Raw genomic sequence first — 18374 nt, forward strand, 5'->3', positions numbered from 1 at the left:
CCTGGCTAGAGGCGATTCTAAGATGGGAACATGCTTTCAGCGAAGGAGCTCGTCACAGTACAGCAGAGAGCTCAAGAGTCTTTGGGCCCGCATGAGTGATGGTGACTTTGTAGCCTAGAGGAAGAAAGGAAAGGAGGGCATGACTCCATTGCTTAGGGGTTAGGATGCTCACTTGCGGTGAGGGAATCGCAGAGAAGTGGAAAATGCCTCCCTGCCCTAGAGCAGTCTGTAGCCCGGTGGTTAAGGTAAGTGAGAGAGATAGATTTCAACCCTGTGACTCAGAAGAAAGAACTAAACCTGGGCCTCACACATCCGAGATGAGTGGCCTAATCACTAGGTATTGTATCATGTGACACCTCCGCCTCCACTGAGCATTCGAAAATGGAAGATTGACCCCAAAATGCATAAATTCTAATTTTCAGCACATGTTTCTGGGCAGCAGATTGGCTGTACCCAGGGGCAGATATTGGGTGGTGGGGAGGTGTGTATTGGTGAACTCTAGCCTGCACCCCCTTTGATTCCTGCTCCACCCCAAGTTTAAAGCAAACTCCCTGGCAGTGGCAGCAGCATTTCTATTCAGTAAGAAGTGAGGGAGTGATATATATTACAAGAGGTCTCAAGTTGCAGCAAGGGAAGTTTAGGTTAGATATTAGGAAAAACTCTCTTATATAGAAGGTAGCAAAGCACTGGAACAGGTTACCCAGAGAGGTGGTGGACTCTCCATCCCTGGAGGTTTTTAAGACCTGGATAAATAAAGCGTTGGCTTGGATGATATAGCTGGAGATGGTCCTGCTTTGAGCAGGGGGTTGGACTAGATGACCTGCTGAGGTCCCTTTCAGCCCCAATTTTCTATGATTCTAACATTTAATTCTAATTACTACAGGACTAAGGAAACATCTTTTGAGTATTTTTTCCTAATTTGTTGTGTTTTAATACATAACATAGGAAATTATGTATAGTAAATTAAAGCACATTCCAATGAATTACATTTATTTTTGTTTCAATTTTAAACTGAATAATATAGACCTAGGCCCCTAGCATATTAGTAAAGTTTCTAGTTTTGGGGTTGTTCTAACCTGGAGAAAAATATGTGTTGTTTTATATGTGAGGATGCACCACACCATCTGCACCTTCCCTTTCAAAATCCTAGATCCACACATGGATGTACCTCCTGGCTACTCAGAGTAATGAACCTGAGCTCTGGAAACATGTGGGATTTGGTACATGTCCTCAGTACTTCCCCTAGGTTAGCTCTAGGAATGTGATTTAGCTTCACTGAATTCAGTGCTAGGCAGATGTGTAAGCACTTTGCTGAATTATGAGGGGAAATGTGGAAAATCCAAGTAAGTTACAGAAATACTTGCCTGAAGTACTTTGAATAAAATTAGACTTAATATTTACATGTGGCAGGCAATAAAGAACCTCTGGCCTGAGGTGGCAAAGGCAGTCCGGTGCGGGATGCCTCGATTCTACTCCTGATTTGGCACTAGTTTCCTCTGACTAACTTGACTTTTCTGTGTCTTTATTTTGCTGCAAAATGGGTATGGTTATTCTTCTTACAGATGCAACTCAGAGATGTGATGCAAATGGGAATCATTCAGTAACTTTCCCTAGATCTCTGAAAGTCATTTTAACATTTACATCAGGCTGTTCCCAACAGAGCGTAAAATCCTTGACGAACATAAGAAGATCAAGAAATTAATAGTATAAAAAGATTTGTTCATCATCTTACTTCAAAGAAGTAATCACAACCAGTCTTACAAGCTCCAGAAGTCTTTGTTTCCTTTCATTTGACTATTGGCGGAAAAACACCCCAACAACTTTCACATTTAATACCTTAAAAAGGATCAGCCTTATTTAAAAGAGAGGAAAGTCTGTGTAATGCATAAAATACAATAAAATAATCAGAGGCACAGATATATTTTTAAGTTTATTTTCTGTTTGTTTATTGCCTTCATCCAATGCCATTAAACATAATAAGTACAAGTATGATAGAAGTAAAAGCACCTTCCTCAATCTGGCTACTAAAGGCCAAGATCTGTACTCAGAAGCAATCCCGAGTCTGGAAACAAATCAATACAGCCAGCTTTGCTTTTGAACGCGTTGTATTCTTCTTTTCCAGAATGGGTTGGAAGCAAAACTTCCTCCTGATAACACATATCCACCCGCTGGCTGCAGTGATGTCACCACTCGGGCATTCAGAGGTTCAGAAAGCCCTAAGAGGAGTGAGCCTAACTGCAAATAAGTTGTAAATGGAATATAGGGGTAGGAAAGAAACCTTGTTGGCCAACAGGCTAATCCCTCAAGATAAAAAACAGTTAATTGCAAGGACATGGCTTAACTGTCAGATACACTTTGACATAGCAAGTGAGGAACAAAACATCTCCATCACAAAACTCTCCCTCAATCTCATACACAGTTTTGCTTGTTACCAGGGAATGTTTGCAGCTGGCTCAAGATATGTTGCCATGAAGTAACTGGAGTCAGTGGGCTAAGAAGGCATAGAAAAAAAATACACAAGGCAGAAATAGGGGCACCAAAGTGCAGGTGTGACACAGGAAGCGTCTACTAGCCATACAGCTTTGCTAACCTGGGCACTCAGCAAAGGGAAGGAAGGTGCACTGATAAGGAAAGACAATCCCAGGACATAGAAACTTGATCTTGCCTATTCTTATTATTTGTTATAGCCAAAGAGTCCTACCAGATGTAGGTAGTCATTAACTCAATGGTAGAAGTAAAGCATGCATGTAATTTGTGCACAGACAGTTGCAAAGGAAGTGCCTATGTTTGATGCACGATGGCTCCCATTCCTTTCTAGCATCCAGGATGGATGTGCGCAGGACTCTTCTTGTTGAAATACACAACATTACCCCATCATTCAACTCATCCCAAACACAAGGGCTGATGTTGTTAGTATTTAACTGCCCACTACAGCTGATGACTTTCTGCTTCAAATGAGAGTCAATTTGTTTTCTTACAGTAGATGGAAGATACACAGCTTGGGTGTGATAACGGTGGGTTACCAATCTGAAAATGCAGAGAAACAGCAGTAAAATATATGCTATCCAATATAGTAAATGACCACATTTTCAAGTGATGTACGGCCATTGTTTGGTGGATGATATGTTGGTACCGCTGCCCTTTACAAAAGCAAATGCATAATTTGACATTATTTGCTGGCAGGATATTCAGATTTACTTGGAGTTTCTTCTATTTGTTCATGGGTCCCTTATGATTGAGAACAGCAGTAGATCACTTTCATAGGCTTGTAGTGCCGAGTTAAACCGATTGCTATAATGACAGCCACAACCATAATTCCTATTTATTATGTTGTCTTTAGGTAATTGGTTGAATGCTTAGGTCAGCTCAGCCTTTTTTAAAGTCATAAGGTTGCTTTCAATTTAGAAAATGCTTGTTTCAGTTGAGATACATTTGCAAAAGCAGTTAAGTTACTCAGGAACTGATGCATTGAATTATCTTAGAATATGACGCAGTATCTGGCATGACTAGCAGAATGATTTGCCCTGCAGTTGCAGGACGGAGTGGAGACTGGGCCATGAAGTTTCCCAAGAATTTGTCAGAGATATAGGATACTGATGTATCTCACCAAGCACAAGCTCTTCATGAGCTCAGCTAAACTCGCCCGAAGAATTGATTCTGTGAGATGCTGAGCACCATCTGCAAGACATGAAGTGCCCTCAGCTCTCATTCATAACCTTTCTGTAATTAACAGAAACCTATGGCCTAACAGAGGTGATTGGTTAGATAAAGCACTGAACAACTGGATTGTTTGGTAGGGATTGTTTTTATTCCTTTGGATTATCCTAGCATTTGGGGTAAATCTAACCTGTGGCCCAAGAAAGTCACTGTAACTCACACTCTTACATGTGTATGTCCCTGAAAGCTGCTCTGGGCTAAGTACAGACAGTCAAAAAGCCTGAAGTGGAATCGATTCAGTCTTTGCAGGTTAGTCTAAAGTAAACAGACATTTACCTTTGTTCAGGAAATGCAGCCACATGCCTGCAATGGCTCAAGCCAGACTCCAGGGGGTGCTAGAGAACATCTCTCTGGCAGTGCGTTCACTTCCACTTCCTGCTACCCCCAAGGTCCCTGGGATTTGCTGTCCAGAATTACAGCAGCAGGACTCTGCAGGGTTGCTCATCACTTCCTCTTCCTGCTTTAAGGTGCCTCTGGGATTTGTAGCCCACAGTTGCAGCCAGCAGTAAGTTTGAGTGGGGGAAGGGGTGTTTAACCCCTGTCCCTAGACCTCAGCCAGGGTTTTCTGGGGTTTGTCAGGGGTGGTGAGCAGTCCTTCCCTCCTCCCCCCCACCCCCCATAGACTGGGCTTGTGCTCCCCCTCCCACCCCCTTGTCAGCTAGCCCTCACTGCTTTAGCTAGGGAACAGAGGGGTGGGGCCAGCCCTGCTCTCTGAAGCAGACAGCACAGCCCAGGGCTGCAAAGACAGATCACTCCAGCCCAGGGCTGCAAAGCATGCTAGGATGCTGGGGGACTTTGATTTAACTTGAACCAGGAAGGGGTCTGTGACAAAAGTTTCATAAACCATTTTGACCCAAATCACTTAAGTCTGATACACAGGGCTGTCCCGGGGGGTGAATCAGGGCACCGCCGCCATCAGCTTCACTTCCAGCCACTCACCACCCTGCTCCCCCCGTTGCCACCATCAGAATCCAGGGAGTGCGGGATCAGGGCAGGGGCAGTGCTCCACATGGGCTGGTTTGCCCCAGGTCCCGCACCCTGCTCAGGTCAGCTCTGCTGATACAACTGTAACCCTGGGCGTGACACTACATGCGCCCTCACCTGAATAATGGGATCGTGGGGTACCCGGTAGCCAGTAGCCCTGCCCAGCCCTCCTGGGAAGCTGCTGCAGTGCCCCTGAGTGGACAGCCTCCCCTTACAATCAAGCACCCTCGCAGACAATCCTCAAACTATTTACAAGATTTAACTATTTACAACATAACAAATAATCATTAAATAAGCACATGGATATACCAACTAATAAACCCTCAAGAACTTACACAGTATCTCACTTGCACACGGTGTCCTGGGGATCCCGTGTGCACTGCCCCTGGTGGGGTATCTCAGCGAGCGGAACTGTCTGTGTCCCTGCACGTGGTCTGTGGATGCTCCCTGACACTGGTGTCCGTCTCCGTACTCCTGGGGTCTCCGGGCAGCAAGCAGCGACTCCTCTGCAGTTCCTGCAAGACGGCCTTCCCCTGCCTTTGACCCCCTTCCCTGGTTCTGCTAGGAGCAGTGTCTGGGCTGCAGGCTGTAGCAACCGTCTTGCCCCGCACAGCCTCACAGCCCCAGCAAATGCAGCCGCTCCTGGGCTTTGCCTGCCCCTGGAGCCCCTCACCCCTCAGGGAAACTAGGGCAGACTCCGGCAGTCCCCCGTTCCCCCGGCTCTGCTGTGCTCACCCAGCCACACTGGCTGCAGTCAGGTCTCTCCAGGCTTGGACTCTCCACACCAGCAGTCCCTGCCTGTTCCTACCATGTAGCTTCTCCACTCTGCTCCTGCAGGCCTCTCTCAGGCGCTCTCCAAGGGACCGCTGCGCTGAGACCCTGAATCCAGCCTGTCCCTCAGCCCCTCTCTCTCATTCCCCCCAGGAAAAACTGCTCCCCCTTTTATGCAAGCCTCTCCACCAATCCCAGCTCAGGGCCCTTCCCGGGCTTTTGCTAATGGCTCTCTTTCAAAACTTTGCTGGGGTTACATCACCCCTCCCACTTCCAACAGGGCTGCTCCCAAAACAGCTTCACTTGTCCTCAGAGCCTACAGTGTCCCCTCGGGGACAACCTCTGTTTCTCTGCCAGGCAGCCCTTCCCATTCTGTTCAGGTGGGGCCAGTTTTTAAAGGCTGCTACACAACATTCAACCAGATTTATCTTAAATCAGTTTCAGCCATTTTGAAACTGGTTTATGTGCACTGAGCTTCTGTTCTGTTACAGTTTCAACCAGTTTCTGATCTCTTAAACCAGTTTATGTGTAACGTTTGTCCCTAGCCCTGGAGTCAACCTCTGCTGCAGCTCTCAGGGATGTAACCTCAAAAGGGCTTCACTGCCTCAGTACTGGATTTGGTGCATGTGAGTATCAGTAAGCAGGAGCTTTCCCTGGGAGCACGAGGAATGTGATGTGGCTGTGCCCTAGTGAAGGATGCTGTGAGCCATGCACATATATAGAGCCAAATGACAGTCAGTTCCTGAAAGAGTTTAGTGAAAATATATGGCGATATCCAGGAGGTGGATGCACCAAGCAGACAAGGCAATTGTGAGAGAGTTATGCTTGCTTGTGTAATACATAGTGGTCACAGCACACTGGCTGCCTAGCCACTGTCACATATTCTGCTTGTCAAGCGAGGACGGTTTGGGGTGGTAACTTAAGACAGCTGGTTGCCTAATAGGCGTGCTCTCTTGTAAAGCTTCCAGCATACTTTTTATGGAAAGTAATCTGCGAGCAAAATGCCTGTTTGTGTTTGATGTGATGCCATAGTTTCTAACACCATCCGCCAACCCTTAGCACTGCCTGCAATAAACCTATTAAGGAGCAGGTGCTGCTCAGAAAGACTGTGAGTTGAAGCTCTGTCATTGTACATCGATGTGCTTCAGAATAGAGCATGAGCCACTGATGTAGCCTGCGACTTACTGGAAGCTTCCAGGTGAAAGGCATGTGCTCTATGCTAAGCATGCAAGTGTGGCTACTGTATTGACGTGGGAGTTCACGCTGCGGTTGTACCTTGGGACTCTAAATCCCACCAGCCTAACATTTCTATGCTCAGCAGGCAACTAACTTTGGAGGAGTCAACACACCATGAAAAGATGTCGGAATAGGAAAGGAAAAGGAAAGGAAAGAAACGTGTGCGACATTTGTTTCTATAGCTGTAGCTCCTAAAAAGCGTGGCTGTGAAACGCAGCACATAACCCATGTACCCCAGGCGTTTTGTGTATTTTGGGATGACCCAAACAGAACAATGACAGTAACTTTTGGGAATCTGGTGAACATGTCATTTTGCTACAGCTCCTTAGACCCTGAAGGATCATCTTAAGGATGAAGTTACACATTACACTTAGATCAGACTAAATCTGTGGAATGTTAAGTGTTGTTAAAGTTCAAACATGCTGTGAGCAGTCATTAAAACATTAACATAGTAAGGGTTAATATTGTTTCTTGCCTGTACAACTTTGACTTGCCAATAGAGGGATGGTGAGCAGGAGTGTGGTTTGGTTACTACAGCTAGGTACAGACATTCAAAAAGCCTGAGGCAGAATCAATCTAAGTGATGTGCTTTTCTGTAAGCAGCATAGCAGCAAGCAGTAGCAAGCGGAACAAGCATTCACCCTTTGGTGGGAGGGGGCAAATTTTAGACTGGGTTCTGCCATTAAGAAACCAGTCTATGTATGCTGAACTTCTGTTATGTATAGATTGGTTTCTGATCACTTTTACCAATAAAAGTGTAATAATTGCACCTGGCCTTGGGCTGTATCCTAGCTCTGGGTGTTGAGGGGAGAGGCTGGGGGCAGCGCATCCTGGGATGCAACTTTGAGATGCTCGGAGGGCACTTAGCATGACTTAATGAACTTTAACTTGTGGACGCTTGCATTTTAAGTATCCTTAGTATAGTCTAAATTCATGCTAATTTCACCTGATTTTACCTCTGGAAGTGTCTTATAACGCAGCACTAAAATAAAGCAGTTTGCTAGAAAACAGAGAGAAGAGACAATATAAACAGAGATTAACCATGCAAAAGTATACTACAATCAAAGACATACTAGCTTTGCCTGAGCAGGGCCCTTTCATTTCTATTATAGCCCTAAGAGTCCTGACAGCAAGGTCCCTGGCAGTATCTTTAAAGTCCCTAAATATTATTTTTCATAAGCATATCACTACTAGGAATAGCTCAGAGGTCATAGCTGTGACTCTGTTTTATAAAATCTGCTTTATATTGACTGTGCCATTTAATCTGCCAAGCAAACAGGAAAAAACCTACACCATTCATCTAAGGAAAATTCTTAAAGATGCTGCTAAAATGACAGTTCACGTCAAGGATCTAGTCTCTCATATCAGGATTTGTCCTGAACAAGGTAATTTTTAGCAGGGATTTTTGATGATGGATTTGTTTGTAGTCATGAGAGACACTAGAGGCAGCAAAGGAGATGGAGGAGCTTGGCTCAAGCAGTGAGAAATGTGTATTTTATTGCTCACAAAGACAGAAGGGAGGCAGAGGGCTCTCCAGAAACTTTAGATGGAGGAAGCGTGACTCAGTGAGACAGGTACTGCCTAGAAGGGAGGAGGTCCTGCTCCCACCAGTGTTTCTTCATTCAGTAGTCATTGGACAGAATGAATATATAGCAGGGCGATAGCTGCTGCCTCCTGGGGGCAAAGGCCTGAACCCGTGGCCCCTTCCTTCCAAGCAGTGTGTGTCTCACTGAACCACTTTCTCTTTAGCGTCCTCCCCTTCTGGATCCACTTTTCTCCTTTTGACTACCCAGTGGGCGAGCCTCAACAGAGTGCCATTGGTAGTGTCTACTGTCTAGCCCATGGCTTGGTGGATAGGGCACTTTTCTAGGAAGGGGAAGATTGATGTTCAGGGCCCCTCTGGGCAAGTGGGGTGTCTAGAGCCTGGGTCTCCTGCTTCCTGAGCAAGTGTCTACATTACTAGGCTAAAAGAAGAGAGGGTTGTCCTCCAACTCCATTTTTTTAACTTAAATTAAGTTATGGACTTTCTTGGAGGAGCTGGATCTAACAGCTATATAAAGCTACTTACTCATCTAATCGTGGAGTTTGACTTGGGCCTTTGTCTTGACAACTAGGCCCTTAAAGCCCCAGAAGATTTGAGAATCTTTAAATCTAGTTTCATGGCAGCTGCTCAGTACCCCACAGGATCAGGCACTAAGTCAGACGTTTGTAGCCTCCAGAAACTTTCTAAAAACTTCACCCAAAACAACTAGGGCGGTTTCCAAAGCAGCACAGTTATTTCCATCTAAGTGACAAAGTAAACTGATCCAAAATATTTTGTTTGTGTTTGTCCTGAAAAAAGATGGTTATATGGGTGTAGCTTTCTCATGTAGCCAAGCCATGCATGAGTTTGGGGAATGATTTCCTTCTCTTGCAGTACGTCTCCCAGCTGCCTGCTATATGCACTGCCGTATCTAGTTATTCATCTTCCTTTGTCCCTCTTTGCGTCTTCTTTCATAGCCAGGGTAAGACCTTGTAATGGGCAATCTCATGAGAAGTATAGCGTTTGCCTTTACTTGTAGCTATGGGCACATTAAACTGGAGGCCGCATTCCAAGGTAATAAACTAAGTCTTTGGGGAAATGAAGCCAGTTTAAGTGCCACAGAACAGTGTCTGTCAGCTAGATAGGAGCCTGGCCTGGCCTTTGCCAGTTAAATGTGCTGAAGTCTTTTTGTGCAGCGTTGTCATAGTTACCCTACATATAAACTGGGAAACAGTTTCTTTGTCCCAAATGAAGAGGAACAGGCTTGTGAAGCAAAGTCTGCCAGGGTACAGTTGATAAGAAGCATGAAGTCCACTTGCAGCGGCTGTCACTTTTGTAATGTTGCTGTTTAAAAAAATTGAGAAGGCCAGAAAGGGGATTGGGCGAAATAAATACATTCGAGATAAACAAGCAAGCAGCACAGGAGAATAGCAGCAGAATTCTGTGGAGGATTACACAATGCCTGAAATAGATGAAATCCCCAAAAAGTCAATGGAAGTTTTGCTACTGAATCTTTGGAACAAGCTTGACTACATTGGAATATGAAAAGACAAGGCTATAACAAAATTGCACATCACGACAAGTGCTAATTAGTGCCCACTCCACTCACAGGTGCACAGTGGGGTTAGTTATAAACTCTTGTTTTCATCAGCATGCATTTTTCTGAAATAATTGGGTTTGGGGCTGAAATTTTCCATTCTTTGTCTCAGTCCCAGGATGGAAGAATTAGTTTTGAGGAGCAGAATGGGTATAAGCCCAGTAGGCCTAAGCACAATCAGTTTGGGGAATTCCTACACTTCAGTAACTGCTGCAACTGCAGTGTACAGAAGATATGTATCTAAGCTAGCTTCAGACGCAGTAGTTTGAGTATCAGCAACAGTCTGGTGGCAGATCAGCAAAACCTGTAGTAACGCTGTAGAGATGGCCCTATAGATGCATCTTCTGTAAATTTGAGCAGGGTATAGTTGAAGTTGTTTGGACAAACTTAACTGGGCTCATTCTTCACTTGTAATGCAATGCATTGTGTAGTTACATGATCATCTGATGTTTTTTCCACCAAACCATCATACACTGAACAATGAGTAAGGCAGTTATGTGATATATTAGTCCATTTTTGGTAGCCTACCTACCTCATTTACTGAAGCTGTACAATAAATGATAACTATCTCCAGGCAGAGGAGAAATGTTCTTGGTATCAGTGCTTTGGACTAGGAGCTCTAGATTCTGATTTGAATCAGAATTAGTTCATAGAATCAGGTCCTCTTTCCACCATAAGCTTCCTTAGGCCAGAATCTTTCACTGCCTCTGCTACACATCTGTAAAATAGGGATATTTCTGTACTTCCTGAAAGCCAGAACATACAGTTCTTATTCATCCTGGAGGATACTTCCTTGTCCAAGTAATCCCACGGAAGCCAAACAGGCTCTTTGTGCTAATTAGGGCGCTGCAGCCTGGCCTGTAGTGTCTGGGATGCACTGGAATACAACAGGGATGATTCAGGTAAGAAACTCTCTTTCTTCACTGAGAGTTTGGATAACAGGCAAACAAATTCTCTGAAGAATTCTTTGAAGCCTATTTTCCTGAACCTCTCTTCTCTTACAAAGGCTCCTTATAACACCTCTTCACTCCTAGTTTATTCCTCTTCCCTCCCTCCAAATAGATTGCATTTGTATGGACTCTTTTCTCTGCTTTTAGTTCAGCTAATGTCTGCCTCCTTCTTAAACCTGACGAAGGGCACTTGATGCTCAAAAGCTTTCCCAACAACTCGCCCAACTATATAGTTGGTCCAATAAAAGATATTAGAAAATCCTTTCCTGTGGAAGAAAAGAATAATTGGGAGCTATTAAAAGAGATTAAATGCAATGGTTTGCCAAAGATACACTGGGTCAGACTAACCAGATATCTGTCTTTGATTAACTAGACACACCAAATCTGGTAGGTTCTAATCTATCTGGATCTGATAAAGTGCCAACAATTCAAAATTATTACTTAAGATGGAAAAGGTAAGGATCAACACAAGAACTGTAAGAAGGGTAAAAAGCTGCATAAAGGGAGGATTAATCAGCTTGTCCTGAAAGGGAAAAGAGCAGAGTGGAGGGACATGACTACCAGCGTAGTTTTTCCAGGGCTGGCCTTGAAGTCCATCTTACTGAATATTTTCATTAATGATCTTGGTACAGAAACTAAGTGTGCTACGGAAATATGCAGACAATGCTTGGACAGCATTGCCAATACAGAGGAGAGGTATGTCGTCATGCAGGAGTGGATAACCTTGGGGAGTAATAGCAATAAGATGAAATGTAATAGTACAATGTGTGAGGTTGTGCATTTAAGCAGTACTAACAAGAACTTCCAGTATATGTTGGTGCCCGTCAGTTGAAAGCACCAAAGGAAGAGAAAGACCTAGGCCAGGTACAGACATTACACTTGTACCAGTACTGGTGATCAGAAACTGGTCTATACCTGTAACAGAACAAGTTCAGCGCACATAGACTGGTTTAAAAGTAGCAGAACCCAGTCTAAGATCCCCCCCCCACCAGAAGGTGAATGTGCGCTCTGTTTGCTACCGATTTAAACTACAATGCTTACAGAAAACTGCAAAACTCAAATCAACTCCACCTCAGACTTTTTGAATGTCTGTATCTAGCCCGAGTGTATTGGTTGATCACCGGATGACTATGAGCTACCAGGGTGATTCATCCATCAATATACCTGATTTGAGGATGTATTAGATGAGTTGTCCAGAAGAGACAGTGATGTTATAATGCCATTGTGCAAGGCCTTGGTAAAACTATGTCTGCAGTGCTGAGTGTCGTTCTGGTCATGTTGAAGAAAGATGAATTTGAACTGCAGCAAGTGCAAAGAAGGTTACTAGGGTGATCAAAAGAATAGAAACCTCATTCCAGAAGAGGAGAATAAATGAGCTTGGCTTGTTTAGTCTAGATAAAACAATGGCTGAAGGGGTCACGGTCGCTGTCTATAAACACTTTGGAGAGGTAAACACCCGGAAGGGTGAAGAACTGTTTCCACTAAACGGAAATGCTGCCACAACAGCAAACATCTATATAAACTGAGGCAGGAAATTAAATGTTTTTTAGTCATTAGGGAAGTGAGTTTATAAAACTCTTTGAACAGGAATAGGAGCCATCCACTTTGTGTGTTAAATAAAGTGGCTCTTCTACTGAAAAGAGTATATGATATTGAAATGGAAAGCGGTGCCGTAATACCCAATGAAGTTTGTATATCACTTCTAGATATCTGATTTGTCATGCTGCCTTCTGAGTGACTTGGATACTCAGTCTTCATTAGAAATTAAGGGAAATTGGATATCTGAATCTCAGAGATGTTTCTGAATGCCTTTCTTTTAATGGGTATTTAATGGATCTATTGTGCATGCATATACAGCCAATTCATCACATGCTTGCTTCAACGGCTTTTCAAGCTCTTTTGATTTCACAAACCTTGAAAGTCTATTGGCAAACAGCTGAGGGAGAACGAATTTCCAGATTTCACCATCTGTGAACACATCTGATGTGAGCAGGTTTTACCTGTCTTGGCGTCATCCAGATTAATTGTATTGCACTTTGAATCTGGCAATTCAGCTCTTAGATCAGCAGGATTTTAAATACAGGAATATAAAAAACCCTACCAGAAACAAAGATTTCTGTAATTCATAGAAACAAACTACAACCTGATAACGGGAAAGGGAGGCGGGGGCAGGGTGGTGATTACTACTCAAATTGGCTAGTCATTTTGCACATCCTGTTAAATTTTCCTCCACTCATTTCATCCTCAACTACCTGCTTGCCTTATCCATTAATTATGTCTTGACTTTGAATGGAGGCTCTTTGGGGTGAGAACTGTCACGTTCCATTGGCATACCATATTAGAAAGTTGAACCAATATAATTATAGTTGTATATTATCTAGAGCAGTACGACTGCCCTGAATATGAATGCAATGATATCTGTCTAAAGGTACTTTATATTTATGGATAGTCCCTTCCAGGAAAAAGTGTAAATTATACTGCTGCAAGTTATTCTTATACCAGTATAATTAAATGTTGTACTATTATGTCTATAACAGTTTAAAAAAAAATCACACCAGCAGCAAAACTGTCCAGGGAATGGCCTAACTTTGTATGTGACCGAGCAAAATGAGACCCCAACTCGACTGGCCTCAAAGCGCTGGGCTAATACAAAAATTCAATAAGGAAAACAAAGGCAAGTCGAGTCAATCAGGATGGTGACAGAAGTGAGAGGGATAAAAATGAGCCAATAGCAAAGTCGGTGGCTTTGCAGGTCACAAACTCCTCTAACATGTGCCTCCTGTGTTCCCCAGCAGGAAATTTCTCTTTCAGCGGGGATCTGGAGACCAGTCATCCGAGTCTTACGCAGCAGGAGGGATGACAGCAGCAGAGCAGCTGTTTTAAGTGCCGCTCGTGGAAGGGCAGCCCTCGCCAGCCCATGCAGCAGCAACATTGGCAGGCAGGAGATGGAGTTTCCCTGTGCTCAGAAGGGAATCCAGCTAGACCCAGACCTGAGCTGGCAGTACAGGGGTGAAGGAGACATAAGGGTAGGGTTGATGCAGAAGCTGCCGAGGGCAAATGGGGGGGTCGGGTTGGGGAGAAGGGCAGGAGTCTGCTGTGGGTCTGACTGGCTCCAACCCAAGCTCGGGGCTCGCGTCAGAGCCGCAGCAGCTACCATCCTCCACCCACTGCTTTGCACATAAATCTAAGATGAGGGGCTTTCGCCCCCCGTGTTGATTAGAATTGAATAACTATGGTATGACAGATAACGTGGCAAGAAAGAAAGGTGGTGGCCCAGTGAAGTCTACGATTTGGGAGAAGCAGATTAGCATTCTTGCTTTGCCACCAACTGCCTGTGGGACTTGGACATGTTGCTTAGCTTCTCTGTGTTTCTGCTCCCTGTATATAAATTGGGAAGCAAACAAAGGCCTCATGAGGATGCAAACATTTAAAAGTGTGAAGTACAGGGAAGGCTGTGCTAATAATGCAGATTGAAATATCTGAGGGAAGGATTCAAAAAACAGATCTGAGGCACTGACGTCCAAGTGAACCACTAAGCATACCCTGCTTAACTGCCTGAGAGCCCACGGGTGCCTGTTTTTCCCACAAAACTTACTCAGGTGCAAAAATGTACTCAGGTCAGTGGAGAGCAACCTCCTGCACGTACCATTAATGCCTCAAGTTTATTTGGTGAAAACAAGTGAGAGGCTGTTCTCAGTAGTCCCTTCTCAGGTCTGAAACTCCCGGCTCCTTGAGGCCTGCCAGGGCTGAGTCTGGATGGCATCCAGAAGCAGTCTAAGACCTTCCTATTTGGGCAGACATTTAGCAAGCAAGGCTAAGCGGGGATACTGCGTAGGGAGGTTTTGTTTTATGATTCTGCACTAAATCACCTTAGCAGCCTGATCTGATAAGTTGAGAAAGACTCAGAGCATGCCTAGCATGCAAAGACAGTGCCAGGTTCAGCACAAAGCACAGCAGTCACCTTGTGTTCATACACAAACACAGCCAGGGTGGTCCTTTGTACAACAGCCTCATGGTTAGAGCCTGGGAGAAGACCTGGCTCCTAAGTCTTCCTCAGTTTCCAGGAGTTTCATAGTTTTAGTTTTTTAGGGTCGAAAGGGACCTGAGCAGACCATCAAGTCCGACCCCCTGCCATGGCAGGAAAAAGTACTGGGGTCAAACAATCCCAGCAAGGTGTTCGCCTAACCTCCTCTTAAAGACCCCCAGGGTAAGAGCCAGCACCACTTCACTTGGAAGTTGGTTCCAGGTCCTAGCTGCCCTGACTGTGAAGCAGTGCCTCCTGATGTCTAGTCTGAATCTACCCTCTGCTAGCTTGTGACCATTTTTTTTAGTCACTCCTGGTAGTGCTTGGGGAAACAGGGACTCCCCCAATGCCTGCTGGCCCCCTCTGATTAGTTTGTAACAGGCCACTAGATCCCCCCTCAGCCTTCTCTTGTGGAGGCTGAACAGGTTCAGGTCCCTTAGCCTCTCCTTGTAGGGCCTGCCTTGCTGCCCCCTGATCATGCGGGTGATCCTCCTCTGGACCCTCTCAATGCTGTCCACATCCCTCCTGAAGTGCCGCGCTCAGAACTGGATGCAGTACTCCAACTGCGGCCTGACCAGTGCCGCATAGAGGGGGAGGATCACCTCCTTGGACCTGCTTGAGATGCATCTGTGGATGCATGACAAAGTGTGGTTAGCCTTCCTGACTGCGTCCCCACACTGTCAGCCCATGTTCATTTTGGCATCAATAGTGACTCCAAGATCCTTTTCTGCCTCTGCACTGACAAGAAGGGAGTTTCCCAGCCTGTAGGTATGCTGCTGGTTCTTCCTCCCTAGGTGCAGCAACTTGCACTTGTCAGTGTTGAAACCCATCCTGTTCTCATCTGCCCACCCCTGTAACCTGTGAGTTCCAGCTCCTGCCTCCCAGGACACTGCCTGAATTGTGAGGCTATATGAAACACTGGGATGAGGCTACTCTCTGGCCCACTGTTTAAGCTAGGTCATTGCTGCTCCCAATGGAGGAGATTCTGCTGGGATCATGGGTTAACCTAACATGAAGCATCAAGAGTCAATCTTACCGAAGAAAGCAGAATCAATTGGATGAACTTTAGTTAAAGTGCCCCCATCAGCATTTTTCAGGGTGGGGACACTGATACATGTGATGCTCCAGGCACTTTAATTACAATGGCTCTTGGAGCTGCTCTAATTAAAGCACTCCCACCCCCACCAACTCCCAGAGCACGTGTATAAATGCCCTATGACACAATATTGGAAAAATCAGTTTTGCCAACTGGAGAAACCCCCTATCCAGATAAAAAGTAATAATCATAAAGGCTTTAAAAGGGGGGGGGGGAGGGGGACTCTTCCAGAAGACATCAGAGAGTGAGTATAAAGAGTCAGAATCTGCTTTGTATTACCTTGGTAGCACAAATCCAGCTGGGGGGGGGGGGGGGGGAGGGCGCATAGCAATGGGAGAACATGGGGAAAACTGATCCAAAGATTGTCATTATTTCATTAAGATTTGAGAGAAATTACAGGATTTTTTAATGTCTCAGATACCACTATGAGGAAGGACAGCCTTCCAAATACCACACCAAGTCCAAGTGAAGCACCTAAACATCTGGCAATGGCAAAAGATGTTGGGCTGACCCCTTAGGATGCTCCTTCACCAAATAGCTGGGGCGAGGCTCCTTGAGTCACTGTGAAATATAGTCTACCTTCCTTTACTGCTGAAGTAGACCAATGAGACAACCCACAGAGGAAGGTGAATTTAAAGAGGTAGCATCATCCAATGTATGAGATGAGAGAAGACATGTTTCCCAATACCCTGCTCCGTAATCTTGAACAAACTACTTCACTTGACTCCCCACTTCACACCGTGGTCTGTCTTGTCCAGCAAATCTGTGAGCTCCTTGTGATGGGGATGATTTCTTACTGTATCTAGTACAGCAGGATCTGCCAGACAGTTTCCTATTTCTTTGGGTAGGGAGAGACAAACTACTTATCCCTATGGAGTAATTTACCTTAGATTTTACCCTGTAGTATTTTTTATTCTAGGGCTGTCAAACTTGTAAATGGCCAGGGGCAGTATGGCCTAAGGGCCACTGGGCCACCAGTGTGTGTGTGTGTTGGGGGGGCGGGGGGGTTTACACTTTTCACAGGCCACACCAGAAACAGCCACTGCCCCCTCTCTCCCAGGTCATACACTACATGAGCAGCCCTTGCTGCACCATAGCATGGGTGCCTGGCCTCAACCTCAGCTCTCCATTGTGCCACCCCTGGGGTGGGGACAGGAAGTAGAAATCAGAGGTGGGAGGCAGAGAACAGAGCCCCGGCTACTGATACAGCCGAAGTGATGGGAGGAACGGTGGTTGGGTGGAAGCCTGGAGGCTGCCAACTAACCCCTGTGCCCAAGGGCCACCAGCTGGAAATCCCTGATTTACTCTGTAATAAGGAGAGGGTATACAATCAGTTCTCCCAAGCTGGATGCCTGCCTTGGCATCATTTCAGCACTTGGCCATTAGGTGGTAGGAGAACCAGTTTGCACTGAGCAAAGAGCTACCCCGAGATAACATTGACAGGGCCAGCCATATGATCCAGGGACAGCAGGGCAGACCCTACAATGAGAGGCTACGGGACCTGAACCTGTTCAGCCTTCACAAGAGAAGGCTGAGGGGGGACCTGGTGACCATCTATAAACTCACTAGGGGGGACCAGAAGGGTTTGGGGGAGACCTTGTTTCCCCTAGCGCCTCCCAGGATAACAAGGAATAACGGCCACAAGTTGTTGGAGAGTAGGTTTAGATTAGACATCTGTAAGAACTACTTCAGTTAGGGCGGCTAGGATCTGGAACCAACTTCCAAGGGAAGTGGTGCTGGCTCCTACCCTGGGGGTCTTTAAGAAGAGGCTCGATGCCTACCTGGCTGGGGTCATTTGAGCCCAGTTTTCCTCCTGCCCAGGCAGAGGGTCGGACTTGAAGATCTACAACGTCCCTTCCAACCCTACTTCTATGATTCTATGAATGTCCAACATCTCATAATGCACTTGTCAATGGTATACCATGCTAAAGTAAAAGGGACATAAATATATTTTAGGTACAGTGTTAAAAAAACTGTTGCTTATTGTAGGTTCCCCAAATGTCATCCACATTTTCTGGTGGCCACGCTCAAGGCCTTGATCTCCAGCTTGCTTCCATGGCTCCCTCTGTCCGCCACCTTCCATGGAAGAGCAAACAAGATGACAACTGTGCGGGCCTTCTAGCAGCTGATTTTGAAGTATATAAAATAGGTGATAATTAGGCAAAAGAGAGAGCAAGCACTATCAACACAGCAATACCCTTATCAGTTAATAAACCATGCAAATATAGAAACACACTGTGGATCAAAAAGGCATTGTTCAATCTGACCTGAACCTTCAGTGTCTTGGCAATGAACAGGTAAGTATAGTATTTACTTCTACCCTGTCAATGTAGAAGGCTTGGGAATCTGTCACTGAAATGCCATCAGGGGGCAGAGTCCCTTCCATTTTTTAATGTAATACACAAGGGTTGCTGAGGTGCACAGCTAACACCTGGAGCATTGCTTTGGAAATGAAAAGCTCACATTAGAGTCCAATA

At 45.3% G+C, this 18374-nt stretch overlaps 1 protein-coding gene and 1 long non-coding RNA gene across 5 annotated transcripts in view; one reads left to right on the forward strand and one right to left on the reverse strand.

Moving 5' to 3' along the window:
* Positions 1-18374, forward strand: part of HS1BP3 (HCLS1 binding protein 3) — a 188895-nt gene that overhangs the window by 140762 nt on the left and 29759 nt on the right. The gene's annotated exons all lie outside the window — the stretch shown is intronic.
* Positions 1920-5693, reverse strand: LOC132250967 (uncharacterized). The gene is made up of 2 exons (XR_009462750.1): positions 5037-5693; positions 1920-3027 (listed from the first exon to the last, which is right to left on the reverse strand). It is a non-coding gene; the product is annotated as an uncharacterized LOC132250967 (long non-coding RNA).

Source organism: Alligator mississippiensis, chromosome 1, assembly GCF_030867095.1.
Source record: "Alligator mississippiensis isolate rAllMis1 chromosome 1, rAllMis1, whole genome shotgun sequence".
Classification (NCBI taxonomy): Eukaryota; Metazoa; Chordata; order Crocodylia; family Alligatoridae; genus Alligator; species Alligator mississippiensis.